The following is a 17,103-nucleotide window of genomic DNA, read 5'->3' on the forward strand; positions in this document are numbered from 1 at the left end:
GTGATTTCGTCAGCCTTCGTGGTTTTTCTTTCGAAAAGAATTTTTTTTCCCTCCTTCTTCCAAATAGCTGTATTGTAGTGTGGGGGGTCTGGCGTGCATGGGGAGGGAGTGAAAAGTTCTCCATGACGGAACATTACAACAGTTGGGGAATAGACAGAGAGCAACGCTGCATATGATGATCAACGGGAATTTTATGACTTGATATGATTTACATGTGTTTAAGTTGTGAGGCTGAAATCCAAACACAGGGTTCAAGGTAATAAAACACAATGTACCGTAAATGAATAATGTGATTAATTAAACAACTGTGTTACCCTGTGAAAATCTGCTCAAAAATAAGGAATGTTTCAGTACTGTAAGGACCACGTCATACAAACCTGTCCTACCTACCTGTCCTGCCTACAGTACATACAGTGGGGCAAAAAAGTATTTAGTCAGCCACCAATTGTGCAAGTTTTCCCACTTAAAAAGATGAGAGAGGCCTGTAATTTTCATCATAGGTACACTTCAACTATGACAGGCAAAATGAGAAAAGAAATTCCAGAATATCACATTGTAGGATTTTTTATGAATTTATTTGCAAATGATGGTGGAAAATAAGTATTTGGTCAATAACAAAAGTTTATCTCAATACTTTGTTATATACCCTTTGTTGGCAATGACAGAGGTCAAACGTTTTCTGTAAGTCTTCACAAGGTTTTCACACACTGTTTCTGGTATTTTGGCCCATTCCTCCATGCAGATCTCCTCTGAGCAGTGATGTTTTGGGGCTGTTGCTGGGCAACACAGACTTTCAACTCCCTCCAAAGATTTTCTATGGGGTTGAGATCTGGAGACTGGCTAGGCCACTCCAGGACCTTGAAATGCTTCTTACGAAGCCACTCCTTCGTTGCCCGGGCGGTGTGTTTGGGATCATTGTCATGCTGAAAGACCCAGCCACGTTTCATCTTCAATGCCCTTGCTGATGGTAGGCTTTGTTACTTTGGTCCCAGCTCTCTGCAGGTCATTCACTAGGTCCCCCCGTGTGGTTCTGGGATTTTTGCTCACCGTTCTTGTGATCATTTTGACCCCACGGGGTGAGATCTTGTGTGGAGCCCCAGATCGAGGGAGATTATCAGTGGTCTTGTATGTCTTCCATTTCCTAATAATTGCTCCCACAGTTGATTTCTTCAAACCAAGCTGCTTACCTATTGCAGATTCAGTCTTCCCAGCCTGGTGCAGGTCTACAATTTTGTTTCTGGTGTCCTTTAACAGCTCTTTGGTCTTGGCCATGGTGGAGTTTGGAGTGTGAATGTTTGAGGTTGTGGACAGGTGTCTTTTATACTGATAACAGGTTCAAACAGGTGCCATTAATACAGGTAACGAGTGGAGGACAGAGGAGCCTCTTAAAGAAGAAGTTACAGGTCTGTGAGAGCCAGAAATCTTGTTTTTTTTGTAGGAGACCAAATACTTATTTTTCACCATAATTTGCAAATAAATTCATTAAAAATCCTACATTAAAATCCTGGATTTTTTTTCTCATTTTGTCTGTTATAGTTGAAGTGTACCTATGATGACAATTACAGGCCTCTATCATCTTTTTAAGTGGGAGAACTTGCACAATTGGTGGCTGACTAAATACTTTTTTGCCCAACAGTATCTGATTAAGTTACTGTATTATTAGCTATAAGCTAAACAGACCTGAGCTGCAACACCAGATTGTATAGAGGACAGGCATGTTTAGGTTTAATCCATTGTTAGCAAGTCACTTCTTATAGATGAGTTAGAAAGACCTGCCATAAAAATACTGTAAACTCCTTCCCTCTCTGTCTAACTACATTACAGATAGTCTAAACAATGTGATATTACACTGTCCCATATCAAAAAGCAGCAGTTAGAAATGTCTTCCCCATGCTGTTTGACGGTGTCCCCCTCCAACCCTCAGAACACCCCAATCCTTCAGCTCTACGGCCTGGACACAAGTGCTGCAGGTGCATGGGAGAGAATGGAGAGGAGAGGGTTGAGGGAAGAGGAGAAAGGAGAAAGAGAGGGGTGAAGGGTGGGAAACAGAATGGTCAGAGGGGAGATGAGAGGAGAGGGAGCCCACCCCTACACCTCTTCCCTTCTCCTTTACCCTCTCCCTTTAACTCCTCCCCCCTCCTCCATACCTCCCTGCTGCCACACGTGACAGTGTGTGAGTGGTGCCGCCTGGCGCTACCAACCCTTCCTGGGCGTAGGGCGGGCAGGCATGGACAGGGGGAGGGCAGCCTATGTGGCAAGGAGCCCCTTTCTTCCCAGCCACCAGAGGATCAGTAATGACAGTGTGGCTGCAGCTGTGCACCTCACCACACTTCCAACACGAACTCCCCTACCCCTGGTCCCGCCTCACACACACCACTCAACAACCGTGAGCCCCCCTGGTCCTGCCTCACTCACACCACTCAACAACCGTGAGCCCCCCTGGTCCTGCCTCACACACACCACTCAACAACCGTCAGCCCTCCTGGTCCTGCCTCACACCCACCACTCAACAACCGTGAGCCCCCCCTAGTCCTGCCTCACACACACCACTCAACAACCGTGAGCCCTCCTGGTCCTGCCTCACACACACCACTCAACAACCGTGAGCCCCCCTGACCCCAGACCACCATGATAGGATCATTGTGTCATCAGAGTTAATTTCATCATAGGAGAGTAACTCCGTTTCTGAATTGTCAGGAATTTAGATGGCCTTGACCCTAGCTATGGTTTGGGAGAAGTCCATCAAAGCCCATGTCAGAGCCTGAGTGGGCCTGTACAACCCACCTGTCAGGTAGTAGGGTACTCCAGGGTTGCTGCTGACCAGGAAAGGGTTTCTCTGGGTTGGGTGGAGGATTTCCTACGATTATCTTCAAACATACATCTCCAATGGGGTTGGCACGGCTACCTGTAAACAGATTACACGATATCCTGTTAATGTAGCAATAAACACAATGTTTCATGAAGAAGAAGAAAGGATGTATGCACAAAGGCTAGACGCCGTTGCCAAGTCCACAACCTCAAAAGAGTACTAGGTCGAGGTAGACAGAAACGCCACAGTTCATATGTGACAGAAGTCTTTCAGGACAGCATCTATCCTCTGCTAGATTCCCTCACATCCACTCACCATCAAAGCCTCATCTGCAGCACTACGTATAAGCTGATATGGTGATAATGAAGGAAGGCCTTTTGCCTCTGGGGGAAGGAAAGTTGTATGAGTCACAAACACTTAGACAGTATGGAGCCACAGAGGAGGGAGGAGTAACTGGAAAGGGTACAAACAAGATATTTTGTTTTGGTAAAGGATAACAGAGGTGGCTTACATGCTGACGACACCGCCCGCGTTGCAAGCGCGAGCCTTGCAAAATAAATGTACATGTAAATGTTACTCAATCATTTCATCCAAACTGCTCGTGCGCGTCTGCGTGCCAGGCGCTAAAATAGAACTTGGTTCTATTTTTGATGTTTTGATGCGCTGCAAGTCCCGTCTCTCCCATCTCCTCATTGGTTTTCAGGAGCATATACCCACGTGGGTGATTGAAAGATGAACTGAGGTCCACACTCCGGTCCAGTTGGTGGTAATGCAACTTAAAGTTAGTTGGAAACCACCATATAAAGTCCACAGAAGAAGAAGACTGCGAGAGATTACTAGAAACTAACTAGGTTTCCCCTTTTATCTGTGGATTAATTGTCGGAGTAGAGAACACATGATTTTGTTCTAGAACGATCCATAAAAAAAAAGACAATGCATGCATTCCATGTAGAAAACAACCCAATGTTTATATCCCAGGACAAATGAGCTGGCAACAACAAGCTAGCTAGCTAAATGTCCATGAATGTTTCATGTGTTTCAACCTGTCCCCAAATGAATATAGTTGGTTCAGAGTTTGTTTTGATATTTCAACCTGCGTGTCTTGATCGCGTCTGGCGTGGATGGACAAAATCAACATGCTCGCGTGCCCGGTGTAGTCAGCATGTTAATTACATCTGCAAGTCAGGAACTCTGCCAGAAAAATGGTATTAGTCACCTGTATTCCCCGTCACAACACACACACACACACACACACACACACCTGTCCTATGTCACTGGAGCCTCTCCCAGTGCAGAGGAGAACACACCCAGAGGGACCGGAATAACAGGCCACTACAGCTGCAGTACATCGGAAACTTGAGACGAGGTGGCACCACACAGAGCAGATGTGTTAAAAAGCCCTCGCTAACATCTCTTTATCTCCGTCTATAATCTTCGTCCATTTCACTATCATCAACTTTTCCTCCTCCACAGCTACTGTTTACAGGTCTGACAAGTCGGGCGGGAATGGCGTCTAGACTGGCAAAAGTGGACTTTTTTTCAAAGGAAAGTCCTCGGCTGAACACAGAGGAGTTATGCAAGCTAGGAGGAAAGCGAGGATAGAGGGATTCCAATTTACATGACAACTTAGGAAAAATGCCTTTTTTAATACTCATTCAGCCCCTAAATCACTCCACTCCCCCGCTCTTTCTCTTCTTTAGCCTGGGCTATTAAATCACCATCTTAACCCCTGATCTAGGGCCTAGGCCATAAAGAGCCCTCCGCGGGTCATAGGCCTGGAGTGTAGCGTTTGAATATGAAATGTTTGGCCTCCGTTGGGTATGGTAACAGCCCCATGCTCTGAGACTACTGAGACACGGGCTGGTCCCCAGGAGAGAGGGTTTCCCGCAGATCAGATCAGCTCAGTAGCCCTGGGGCACAGGCACTCTCCCTCTGTCATCCCTTATCTATCTCTTTCTCCCCCCCCCCCTCGCTCAGTAGTGGATTTACTTGGACTTGAGAGAGAGGAAGGGAGAGAAGGGTGGGGAGCGGGAAGAGAGCGAGGGAGAGGAGAAAGGGAGGGGGCATTTGAATAAGAAACTAGAGGCGATTGGTGTTAGCATGACAAAGGAGCCCGCCATCTCCCCTGATTGGTGTCACAGCTCAGGCACTAAAGCCATGCAGGCCCCCTGGGAGGCCCCCTGGGTGGGGTGAGATGGGGAGCACTGGCATGTTTATGCGTCTGAGGTGTGATATTGGGGAGGACAAGCTTCAGGTTAAACTTGATGAACTGTGCACAGCTCCTAAATAGAGAGAAGAGTGAGCATTTCTTGAAGAACCAAAAAGTTAAATACAGGCTGCCAAAACTTTTATAAGGAAGAAAAAACAGCCTCCTACTTAACAGATTTTTTCCCCATTACTTTTTTCCTAAAATGGAAATAAAGCAGACTACACTTCACCGCTTTGACAGGTGAGGCCTCCAGGCCAAGCCCACATTAACACACTCATGGCAGCTTTGAAGAAAGAGGAACCAAGGAAGGTGATAGGAAGATCTAATGCACTATAAACACTCCAGAGTGGCTGAGCTGCGCTTTGGCTTTCCTTATCTTCTGTCTTGTACTCTCCATCTTCCTTCATGTTTCTTGTCTCCTGCTCCCCACCTGTGGGCCCTCGGCCCTGGATGTCCATAGCAGGCCTCCCTTCAAGTCCCTGCTGCATGCTAATGCCCCCTGAGGTGTGAAGTGCAGATTGGCCCTTGGTGGGTGACGGCCTCTGGGCTCCAACCGGGCTGTCAGCTACTGTGTAGGTTTTACCTACTGCAGGTGGAACCCTGACACCACAGGGACCCTGTCCTCCAATGGGTCTACCATACCTTTGTCTCAGAACTAATGACCAGGGACAGGAGTTTTTCCTGATCTCAAATGACCTTGCCTGGGGAAAAAACTCTGGACCCTAGTCATTGCCTAAAGCTATGGCCCAGAGTTTTTCTGGTTACATCGTATAGTCAAGAAAAACTCATGGCCCCACTTATGACCATGACAAGGACAGTACATAGATAAGTGAAGAGGGATCATACAAGATAGCAACCCTGTGGTGCAGGGGGATTTCACAGCTCAATAACTTGAGCCTATTTACTTACAATCTATATTATTATCCGCCCTCATGAGACTGGCTGTATGCATATTGTAACCAAGATGGAGGAGATGGACAGGGCTCTAGTGCAGATGAGCTGAACCAGCATCGGGAGAGACACTCGCCTAATGACACGGTCCTAGAAACAAGTGAGAGAAGACAAAAGGGAGTAGGTGGAGAGAAGGAGAGAGGTCACAGCTCCCTCCAGACAAAGCCTGGGCCGAATGAGGCTCATCTGGGTAGCACTGCCTGACTCTCCAGGACACATCTTCGTTCGGGAAAGAGAGAGCACTGACTAACTCACCATGGCAACTAATCAATAGGTGACAGAGTCAGTCAGAACTGAGCCGCGGCTGAGCTTGTCCCACCTCCCCCCACGTTCCCAGGGTAACCAACGCTCCCCTCCTCCGTAGGACAGGGCAGGAGGGGACCCCCATAAACCCCTCACAGATCAGGGAGGGAACTTTATCCCCCACTGCACAGGAGTTAGTGTGGTGGTGGGGTGTTTGTGGAGGGGGTCTATGTGTGATGTATGTGTGTATATATATATGTGTGTGGGTTGTGTGTGGGGGGGGCTTTGTATGTGTATGGGTTGTATGGGGGGGATTTGAGTGTGTGTGTGTGTGTGTGTGTGTGGGAGGGTGTTGAATGGAGGGGCGGCATGGGTATTGAGTTTGAGACAGGTTACAGCCAGGAGCTTAATGAACACAGATCGTGACAATATGAATACGATCAGGAGCCATCTGAGGCACCATCTAAGGCACCGCGCGCCAATTGTGTCTGTCAATCTGTGTTCCTTCTCACTGTCCCCCAACCACCACTAATCAATATCTGTGGCCTAGATGAGAGGCCTAATCTGCCCCTTGCGTCGCCCCCTACCTCCATCAACCCCGGCGCCCCAATGGCTGCATTGTAACTGTATCGTCCCTATAGAATCCCGTAATCAGATCGCTGTCACTGGACATATCGCATATGTACCTCGGGCCTAGCTCACACGCACACACACACACACACACACACACACACACACACACACACACACGGCCCCGTTTTCTAGGCTCTCAAGACGGGGTCAACTAGGGTCCGAGTAAATACTACTGCTCTTTGCGAATTAGGTGAAATCATGGTACATGCTCCAGTGTTCGTAGACAGTGTGAAATAGGACATAGTAGGTCACGCACAATAGGTCTGGTCAAAAAGAGTATGACATTGTTGCCGCCCATAGCATTGAATAAAAGGGAAGCCAACAAGCATTTGGCATCCCTTGATAAAAAATATTAAATAATAGCCAATCAGTGTTTAACTTAACTGAGCTTAACTGAGTGAGCTCAACTGTGAATGGTCCTGGCGCACCAACAAAAAAGTGTCAAGAGATGCCAGTTTGGATATGGATTCACACAATCACATCACAAGCCAAACGTCATTGACAGAAACAACTTCAATTCTTGTATCTTGTTGTGTTGTTATCCTCCGGTTGGCGGGCTAACTAGCTAAAATTGGCTCTTTCCTGGATGAGAGATAGGGATTTGCACTTGTGGTTTTACTTAATTCTCTGTACCGGCCAATGACTATAATGGCGATTCTGATCCAACCATTAAATTCATACATTGTGCCCCTGACCTGAGAGGACCGAAGTTCAATATGTAGCTAGTTGTAATCGGCCAACGTTAACAAGCTGACTATTTGTTGCCCAAGAAAGGAAGCTAGGCTAGCGAGCAAGCATTTTAGCCAGGTAGCCTAAGACCACAACTAAAAGTGTGTACTGTATGACAGAGTGATAGACCGTTTTGGCAACATGAAAGAGAGGAGGATGGCATTGGGGTTTTTCTACAAGTAGGGTGAGTCAACATGTATTTTTCAACTTAACCCCCCCCCCCCCCCACACACACACACACACACACACACATAGAAATCAGTACCTTGGACAGCCACATGATATTTAGTTTAGGTCTATTGGACTCTATTTGGTATCTTTTAGTTGTCACTGTATTAGACTAAGCAGAGGTGATTTGATGACGTTGAAATGTTGACGTTGAAATGGTGCTGGAATAGTGGAGGCAGCTCCTGTTTCAAGGCAACTTGCGGTTCTAAATCAATAGCTGTTTAGTGGTCCGAAAATGTCAGAAACATTAACGCGATTGACCATGTCGTAGGTCATGTAACGGTTTGTTACATGCAATGTGCTTCCTGGAATCCACCGGACAGATGTTGCTTTCCGGTTTTGTGGTGAAACAAAGGTGTGGTTAAATTTATTCTGCCACTGTGTTCTTATTTTCTCTGCCTTATGCCTATATATCAGAGTGGCAAGGCATATGAACTAACCGGCTATAGAGCAAACATCGCAATTATTATTATTACACATGGGTTGTAATATGGCATTTTTTTCCTGACTTCCTCAGTGATTTTACCAACTCATCACTACTGTATGTTATTTGATTTCCTTAAACAGGTTATGATGGAGGTACACTACATGGTCAGAAGTATGTGAGCACCAGGGGGCCTCCCAAGTGGCACAGTGGTCTAAGGCAAGAGATAATGGTTCGAGTCCAGGCTCAGTCCAGGCTCTGTCGCAGCCGGCCACGACTGGAAGACCCATGGGGCTTGGCATTGCGCATGGTGATCAAGGCTTGTGAGCAGCTGCTCGGCTATGGAAACCCATTTCACAAAGCTCCCGACGAACAGTTCTTGTGCTGACGGTTGCTTCCAGAAGTATTTTTTTAACTCAGTAGTGATTGTTGCAACCGAGGACAGACGTTTTTTACGCGCTACATGCTTCATCACTCGGCGGTCTCATTCTGTGAGCTTGTGCGGCCTCCCACTTTGCAGCTGAGCCTTTGTTGCTCCTAGAAGTTTCCACTTCACAATAACAGCACTTGCAGTTGACAGGGGAAGCTCTAGTAGGGCAGACATTTTACAAACTGACTTGTTGGAAAGGTGGCATCCTATGAGGGTGCCACATTGAAAGCCACTGAGCACTTCAGTAAGTCCTTTCTACTACCAATATTTGTCTATGGTGATAGCATGGCTGTGTGCTCGATATTATACACATGTGAGAAACAGGTGTGGCTGAAATTGCCGAATCCATTCATTTGAATGGGTGTCCACATACTTTTGTATATATAGTGTATCTATGCTAACGTACAGTGCCTTGCGAAAGTATTCAGCCCCCTTGAACTTTGCGACCTTGTGCCACATTTCAGGCTTCAAACATAAAGATATAAAACTGTATTTTTTTGTGAAGAATCAACAACAAGTGGGACACAATCATGAAGTGGAACGACATTTATTGGATATTTCAAACTTTTTTAACAAATCAAAAACTGAAAAATTGGGCGTGCAAAATTATTCAGCCCCTTTACTTTCAGTGCAGCAAACTCTCTCCAGAAGTTCAGTGAGGATCTCTGAATGATCCAATGTAGACCTAAATGACTAATGATGATAAATACAATCCACCTGTGTGTAATCAAGTCTCCGTAGAAATGCACCTGCACTGTGATAGTCTCAGAGGTCCGTTAAAAGCGCAGAGAGCATCATGAAGAACAAGGAACACACCAGGCAGGTCCGAGATACTGTTGTGAAGAAGTTTAAAGCCGGATTTGGATACAAAAAGATTTCCCAAGCTTTAAACATCCCAAGGAGCACTGTGCAAGCGATAATATTGAAATGGAAGGAGTATCAGACCACTGCAAATCTACCAAGACCTGGCCGTCCCTCTAAACTTTCAGCTCATACAAGGAGAAGACTGATCAGAGATGCAGCCAAGAGGCCCATGATCACTCTGGATGAACTGCAGAGATCTACAGCTGAGGTGTGAGACTCTGTCCATAGGACAACAATCAGTCGTATATTGCACAAATCTGGCCTTTATGGAAGAGTGGCAAGAAGAAAGCCATTTCTTAAAGATATCCATAAAAAGTGTTGTTTAAAGTTTGCCACAAGCCGCCTGGGAGACACACCAAACATGTGGAAGAAGGTGCTCTGGTCAGATGAAACCAAAATTGAACTTTTTGGCAACAATGCAAAACGTTATGTTTGGCGTGAAAGCAACACAGCTCATCCCTCTGAACACACCATCCCCACTGTCAAACATGGTGGTGGCAGCATCATGGTTTGGGCCTGCTTTTCTTCAGCAGGGACAGGGAAGATGATTAAAATTGATGGGAAGATGGATGGAGCCAAATACAGGACCATTCTGGAAGAAAACCTGATGGAGTCTGCAAAAGACCTGAGACTGGGACGGAGATTTGTCTTCCAACAAGACAATGATCCAAAACATAAAGCAAAATCTACAATGGAATGGTTCAAAAATAAACATATCCAGGTGTTAGAATGGCCAAGTCAAAGTCCAGACCTGAATCCAATCGAGAATCTGTGGAAAGAACTGAAAACTGCTGTTCACAAATGCTCTCCATCCAACCTCACTGAGCTTGAGCTGTTTTGCAAGGAGGAATGGGAAAAAATGTCAGTCTCTCGATGTGCAAAACTGATAGAGACATACCCCAAGCGACTTACAGCTGTAATCGCAGCAAAAGGTGGCGCTACAAAGTATTAACTTAAGGGGGCTGAATAATTTTGCACGCCCAATTTTTCAGTTTTTGATTTGTTAAAAAAGTTTGAAATATCCAATAAATGTCGTTCCACTTCATGATTGTGTCCCACTTGTTGTTGATTCTTCACAAAAAAATACAGTTTTATATCTTTAGGTTTGAAGCCTGAAATGTGGCAAAAGGTCGCAAAGTTCAAGGGGGCCGAATACTTTCGCAAGGCACTGTAGCTCCCTAACCCTGTTTCCCAATCGGCTGTGTATGTGTGTCATCCACCAATTACATACAATCATCCTCCCAAACAAGTTCAAGTGAACGTCAACAACAGGGCTTTCTGTGACACAAACCAAAGAATCCCTGTAGGGAGAACCCTATAAAAATATCACCTCGCTATACCAACAACCACCACCCCCAGCGAATTGTACCTTCCCAGCCCTGGGTGTGATTTGTGTTTGTTATCATTGTGGACAAAGGGACTGTAAAGCCTGTCTCATGTTTGATGAGTCTCATATTCACACACACCTGCCGTGCAAAAACAAACAGGGCTGGGGATTCAGGAGAATGTCATTATTTAGGAATCTAATCTGTATTTTTTATATAAATGGAATCTTATTGAAGGATCCAGACATTTTTCACTTGGTTTGGAGAAACTTACCTCACCAGCGAATTCACTTCCTGAGCCTCACTCTGGAGTTCCCGGGTATCAAAAAACATTAACAAAGACTCCAAAAACATCCAAATGCATCCTTTTACAAACAGCAAAGCTCTCAGTATAGTGATGCAGGTCTTCAGATGTTGTACATGTGAAGTTGTGTCATTCTCACTTCTTCCTGGATGTTTTTGGAGTCTTTGTTCATGTTTTTTGAACGCCCTGGATCCCTAGAATAAGGTTCAGGAAGTTCATCGGAATTGAAATGGCAAAAAAAAAAGTGTTTGGACAGATTAGGTTCCTAAATAATGAAATATTGAAATTGGGAGCTGGGTGTTGTTGAGGAAAGGTAGCTCTAGTGACATCTGAGGTAATCTGGCTGGTAGCATGGCACGCCCCCACACTGGTGAGTCATGGGAGAGGCACGCATAAAGTCAGGAGTGAAAAGGAGATACTCCTAAATAATGAAATATTGAAATTGGGAGCTGGGTGTTGTTGAGGAAAGGTAGCTCTAGTGACATCTAAGGTAATCTGGCTGGTAGCATGGCACGCCCCCACACTGGTGAGTCATGGGAGAGGCACGCATAAAGTCAGGAGTGAAAAGGAGATACTCTGGCCTGCCTTCCAACTATGTCTGAGTGGGCAGGTGGTATAGGACTATGCTGAGTATAGCATGCCAATTGAAGTTATGAATTTAAATTAAATTCATAAATAAAGTTTGCACTTGTTGTCTATCGGAATTTCGATTTTCCTGTTTTTATTTTCGTTCATATTTTTCCTGAATAGAATTTACATTTACCCCAACCCTGAATGACTGGATATTATTAGTCACTCTAAGCCAGAGACAGTATGTCTTCATTCTGAGATTCCACAGGCCTTATCAGGAGTCTCAATCGAAGCTGTTAGGCAACAATCCTAGATTAACACGCTCAAAGACTGCCAACTGTTTTCGCCCTGTTAACAGAATATCACAGTAAGAAAATGGTACAGGCCTAGAAATAATATACACAGTGTGTATGTTTGATTGAAAAAAAAATAAAACCATTATTTTAAATTGGATTAATTCAAAGAACCATTCTCTAACACACACGTCTTCACATTTACACCTGATTGCTGTCCAATGTCTATAAACCTTTCATTCTAATCATTTTACCGACTGACATCAATGGAAGTAATTTGGTCCTAAGGCTCTACTCTGATTCTGGAGTGGCGGTGGCTTTGCCCTTTCAAGCGTCTCCCAATCTGCATTCTTTGTGTTTGTGTAACGCACGGCAATGCAACCATAAGCTATAATTAACAAGAGACATCTGCATTACGGAACACGTCTGTTGGAGGCTTGGTGCTTACAGTGAATTCAGAAACTATTCAGTTAATTTCCCTTTTTCCACATTTTGTCACGTTACAGCCTATTTCTCTAATGGATTAAGGACATCAATCTACACACAATACCGCATAATGACAAAGCGAAAAAAGAGAAATACCTTATTTACATAAGAATTCAGACCCTTTGCTATAAGACTCAAAATTGAGCTCAGGTGCATCCTGTTTCCATTGATCATCCTTGAGATGTTTCTACAACTTGAGTGGAGTCCACCTGTAGTAAATTAAATTGATTGGACATGATTTGGAAAGGCACTCTGCCTATATAAGGTCCCACAGTTGACAGTGTATGCCAGAGCAAATACCAAGCCATAGGGTCGAAGGAATTGTCCGTAAAGCTCAGAGACAAGATTGTGTCGAGGCACAGATCTGGGGAAGGGTACCAAACATTTCTGCAGCGTTGAAGGTCCCCAAGAACACAGTGGCCTCCATCATTCTTAAGTGGAAGAAGTTAGGAACCTCCAAGACTCTTCCTAGGGCTGGATGCCCGGGCCAAACTGAGCAATCGGGGGAGAAGGGCCTTGGTCAGGGAGGTGAACAAGAACCCAGTGGTCACTCTGAAAGAGCTCCAGAGTTCCTCTGTGGAGATGGAAGAACCTTTCAGAAGGACAACCATCTCTGCAGCACTCCACCAATCAGGCCTTTCTGATAGTGGCCAAATGGAAGCCACTCCTCAGTAAAAGGCACTTGGAGTTTGCCAAAAGACACCTAAAGGACTCTCAGACCATGATAAACTATTTTCTCTGGTCTGATGAAACCATCCCTACAGTGAAGCATGTTGGTCGAAGCATCATGCTGTTGGGATGTTTTTCAGCGGCAGAGACTGGAAGACTTGTCAGGATTGAGGGAAGATGAATGGAGCAAAGTACAGAGAGATCCTTGATGAAACTCTGCTCCAGAGCGCTCAGGACCTCAGACCTCAGGTTCACCTTCCAACAGGACAACGACCCTAAGCACACAGCAAAGACAATGCAGGAGAGTATTCAGGACAAGTCTCTGAATGTCCTTGAGTGGCCAAGCCAGAGCTCGGACTTGAACCCGATCGAACATCTCTGGAGAGACCTGAAAATAGCTGTGCAGCGACGCTCCCCATCCAACCTGACAGAGCTTGAGAGGATCTGCAGAAAAGAATGGGAGAAACTCCCCAAATACAGGTGTGTCAACCTTGTAGTGACATACCCAAGAAGACTCGAGGCTGTAATTGCTGCCAAAGGTGCTTTAACAAAGTACTGAGTAAAGGGTCTGAATACTTATATAAATGTGATCTTTCAGTTTTTTATTGTTTTATACATTTGCAAACATTTCTAAAACCTGTTTTTGCTTTGTCATTATGGGGTATTGTGTGTAGCTTGATGAGGGGGAAAAAGCTATTTAGAATAGGGATGTAACGTAACAAAATGTGGCAAAAGTCAAGGGGTCTGAATACTTTGCGAACGCATTGAATATCCACCCAGGAAGGGTAGGACTAGAGAGAGAACAGAGAAAATGTCAAATTAAATGTTTGGTTTATTGACTGAGGGCTGTCTATCAGTCAGTTTGGGCCATTGTGAGTGTGAGTGGCTGGACAGGAGAGGAGAGAGGGTTGGTTGGATGGATGGCTCTCAGAGGGTCAGCCCCAAAGCCCTGACCCCAGGAGGATTTGATGCCATTTTCCCACGCAGGGAGCCGACCTGAGAGGAGCTTGTTAACAACATCTGCCCCAGTTCAGAAAGATTAACCCCCACCACATTGCCCCAACCCCCACACCTCCGTACACATACACACACAGACTGACACACACAAACACACTCCTCTGCTGGCTGTCAGTCTTGCCGGACCCACACGAGTGTCACCACTCCAGACAGGCCTGCCCCAAGCTGGACATACAGGGCGCTCCAGGCCAGGCCAGCTGAGATCAGAGGGAAGGGCCTCCTGGAGATCCCAGCCATAGCAGATCAATGCCAATACATCCTAAGTCTGCTTCTGAACTGGAATGGAGCCTGATAGACAGACTAAGTCTAACATCTCATTTGAGTTTCTGTCTCACTGCAACTGTCACCTACACTATATGGCACAAATCAGTCTTAACCCATTTTCCATGTTGGATGACGCACGTAGTGACTGTTTGAAGAGTAAGAGCTTGATTTAAGTATGTAAAAGTGTGTTCATTTTTGGAACGAGGTGTGTCCTGATATAGACTTGCTGAGCAGGTTCAGGCCACATAGTAGGCGTGTGATGTCACCAACATCAGTCAGTGGGCCTGTCACAGACTTTAAGAATTACTTTTCCATTTATGACATTGATGTAGATGGAACCCTCTAAAACACCTACTCATATTCCCTCACAACACCTAGTTAACATACTAGGACGCCCATATAAGTGTGTCATGACTTGTCACAACTGAATGAAAAGACAACAGGAAAAACTGATAGAAATTCAAATTTGACACTGAAGCTCTGTAATACAAAAATGTAATACATGTACGTAAGTGGAAGAGAATAAAAAAATGCCCAGAAAAAAAATGATATCAAGCATGACGACACACACACAAACAGTTAAACACGCATTAACAAAACCGGCACAAGCACCACACAGCAGCAAATAGAATCCTCTGGGAATCCGCTGAATCCGTGTTCTACAGGGTATAATTAGGTTCGTTTTGGAGAGGGGGGTTAAACAAACAGGCCCAGTGAGGTCATAGGCAGATGGAAGTGGGGATATGCCCGCACTTGCTGAGTGTGCAGAGTGCTCCACATGACAGGCCCTGAGAGAGGCCCTGTGGGCGATCAGCGGGCAGGGGGGTGTGGGGGGGCTGACGGTGGCCAACAGCACACCAACAATGTTCTCACTGCCAGGACATTCACACCCAATCAATAGATCAGGGTTTGGCTACTTACTGTACTGTTTACGGTTTTCCAAGATCTCATTTCAGAACTAAATCAGGATTAGCCATGTTATAAGTGTCCTTGGGGGAAACAATACGGATAAAAGTTTGGCTACTTGGCTACATGTACTGTATACGGTTTTCAAAGAACTCAGATGGGAAAACAATGCATTACACCCAAATGCACCAGAAAAACTTTGATAACTCTTACATCAAATGCAGCAGTAGAACTTTGATAACTCTTGCATCATGTTTCCTGTAGGGCCTTGCTATCCAAATGGAAAAGTACCATAGAACTGAACCCTCCCCGGTTATCAAACAAACTATGAGGGCTGGAAGCCGCTCCGCTTGGGGATCACATACCAACTGACTGATCTAGCACATTTTGACAGATGGCACAGAACCACCATTCTCTCTGACTCCGGCTCAGTGCAAACACCTCTGACATGGCCGACCGGGGAGGGAAAAGCTGCTTAATTGCAAAAAAATTACTTGGAGAGGGTGATTAGCTGACGGGCGGCCGCTGGCGCACTAGAGTGATTTAAGACCCTTTCAGTGAATGCAGGGAGGTCTGGATAATCTTTCCCTCCACAAAGGTGTGTGGGGCTAATCCAGGCCGCTTTGCTGAGCTGTGGATCAAATCCCACAGGGAGTGTGGGAAGGCCAGCGGGACAGCCAACGCTCCAGCCATCTTGGTGTCCAGGGTGGCCTATCCCAGGGTGCTTTGCACCAGTATAGACCTGCCTGCTTGCTCCATACCTCTGCTGTAAGGGTGTTGGACAGAAGGAGTGTACTGGAATCTCAAGAAACATGGTCTCAGATTGTTGTGTGTGTGTGTGTGTGTGTGTGTGTGTGTGTGTGTGTGTGTGTGTGTGTGTGTGTGTGTGTGTGTGTGTGTGTGTGTGTGTGTGTGTGTTATAAAGAGTAAGGAATTACATCGAAATGGACTCAATCCCTTCTTTAAGTATCTTACTTCCTAACAGCAGCAATAACTAAGCAGAAACCTGAAAGAAACCTTTTCTGTGTATGAGTCGGTTTCATATTCAAGCGTTTCATTCAGTTTGTCAAGTCACATTCAAAACAAGGATGACTAATTAAATTACATAATATTTAAATGATTTAATCTAATACTTTTCAGCTTTTTAATATTCTGACAAAAAAAGATTATAAAAATAATTGTGTCTGGAAATTCATTATTTCAAAAAGCTTAATGAAGATTATACTTTGTCAATAAAATGTGTAGACCTATGAATTCCTACATGAATGGTATGTTTGCTTGTTAAGTCATTTATTCTAAACTTATTGACTAATATATGCATATTCACACTCCTTATCCAACCAATTGAACATGTTGGTGATAAACCGTGTGCAACAAAGGAATGGGTTTACAGGTATAGGCCTATATCCACATTTGTATCTGCTACTATTGTAGGGGAGAGTGGGGTAAGTTGAGCCAAAGGGGTAAATTGAGCCCCCCTTGTTTCTTGGAAACCATACAGGAAGTTAATCATGTGACCAAATATTTAGGAAGAAGTCATCATTTTATGAAGTCTGAAGGAAGAAACCACATGGAAAAAGTTGGTAAGAAACTAAAGTTAAACTATTGATTAAAGCGGTCCAATAGGCCTAGAAGTAAGAAGTCAAATCTGGGAGAGAGTAAATTAAACAATTTCCCTAAGTATGGAAAAATGTCAGTAATAACTTGGAATGGTTAGGCATACTTTTTATAGGCCCATTATCTTTTACA

The 17,103-nt window shown here is 45.0% G+C and overlaps 1 long non-coding RNA gene across 2 annotated transcripts in view; it reads right to left on the reverse strand.

Annotated features, from left to right (window-relative positions):
• Positions 1-17,103, reverse strand: part of LOC110488761 — a 78,026-nt gene that overhangs the window by 43,942 nt on the left and 16,981 nt on the right. For both annotated transcript variants that reach the window (XR_002468483.2, XR_002468482.2), the window contains exon 2: positions 2,785-2,905. This is a non-coding gene — a long non-coding RNA (uncharacterized LOC110488761). The remainder of the gene's footprint in view (positions 1-2,784; positions 2,906-17,103) is intronic.

The sequence above is a fragment of the Oncorhynchus mykiss genome, chromosome 14 (genome assembly GCF_013265735.2).
Source record: "Oncorhynchus mykiss isolate Arlee chromosome 14, USDA_OmykA_1.1, whole genome shotgun sequence".
NCBI classification, from domain to species: Eukaryota; Metazoa; Chordata; class Actinopteri; order Salmoniformes; family Salmonidae; genus Oncorhynchus; species Oncorhynchus mykiss.